This window comes from Pristiophorus japonicus, unplaced genomic scaffold, assembly GCF_044704955.1.
Source record: "Pristiophorus japonicus isolate sPriJap1 unplaced genomic scaffold, sPriJap1.hap1 HAP1_SCAFFOLD_494, whole genome shotgun sequence".
Classification (NCBI taxonomy): domain Eukaryota; kingdom Metazoa; phylum Chordata; class Chondrichthyes; family Pristiophoridae; genus Pristiophorus; species Pristiophorus japonicus.
In genome coordinates this window covers 25,566-26,453 of record NW_027254400.1, presented here as the reverse complement: position 1 = coordinate 26,453, position 888 = coordinate 25,566, and the positions used below count along the sequence as shown (strand labels likewise).

Sequence of the window (888 nt, the reverse complement as noted above, 5' to 3'; positions counted from 1 at the left end):
CCTTCCCTCACTCACTTACACCATTTCCTGCCCTCCTGTCTCCCTTCTTTCCCTTTCCTTTCAGGTTCTCCCCCTCACTCTCCCCCTTCCTCTCTCTCACTCTTTCCCCTCCTACTCCCCTCCTACTCCCTTTCTCCCCATTCCCCTCTCTCTTCCTCCCTGCCTCATCTTCCCTCTCTCACTCCATCCACTCTCTCTCCCCTTCCCCCTTTCTCTCCCCTTCCCCACTCTCTTTCCTTCCCCTCTCTCTCCCCATTCCACAATCTCTCTCTCCATCTCCTCCCTCTCGTTTCCCACCTCCCTCTCTTTCTCGCTGTCTTCCCTTCCCTCTCTCTCACTCCTTCCCCACTCTCTCCCCTTCCCGTCCCGCTCTTTCCCCTTTCCACTCTCTCTTCCTCCTTCCACTCTCTCTTGGCCCTGTCCCTCTCTTTCCTGCTCCTTCCCCTGTTTTTCCCAGAGCAGGTGGCTCCCTAGCTCAGGGGTTAGAGCACTGGTCTAGTAAACCAGGGGTCATGAGTTCACATCTCACGGGGGCCTAATTTTAGTATTTAGACACCTGTCTCTCATTTCTCCCACTCTCTTCCCCCTTGAAAGGATGCAAAATTCAGATGAACCCCCTCACAGTGTTTGGGCTCATTCGAAAGGAAATTTAATTTGGGACTATCGATCGGAAAGTTTGGAACCCTAAAGTGCTGATGGAAGAAACTACGAACTTTATTAGAATTTTGGACTTTTTGAAGACACATTCAAGGCTGTGGGCGGGCCGAAAGAACTGACAGGAGACAACTTGATTATTGAGGCTGTCTGGGTGTTGGGACTAACATAACTTTTCTGGAGAAATGGGTATTCGAGAATCCTTCTCCACAAGAGACATTAACATTACAACAA

At 50.6% G+C, this 888-nt stretch overlaps 1 non-coding gene across 1 annotated transcript; it reads left to right on the top strand.

Annotated features, from left to right (window-relative positions):
• Positions 1 to 464: 464 nt before the first annotated feature.
• trnat-agu (transfer RNA threonine (anticodon AGU)) lies at positions 465 to 537 on the top strand. The gene has a single exon. It is a non-coding gene; the product is annotated as a tRNA-Thr (tRNA).
• Positions 538 to 888: the final 351 nt, after the last annotated feature.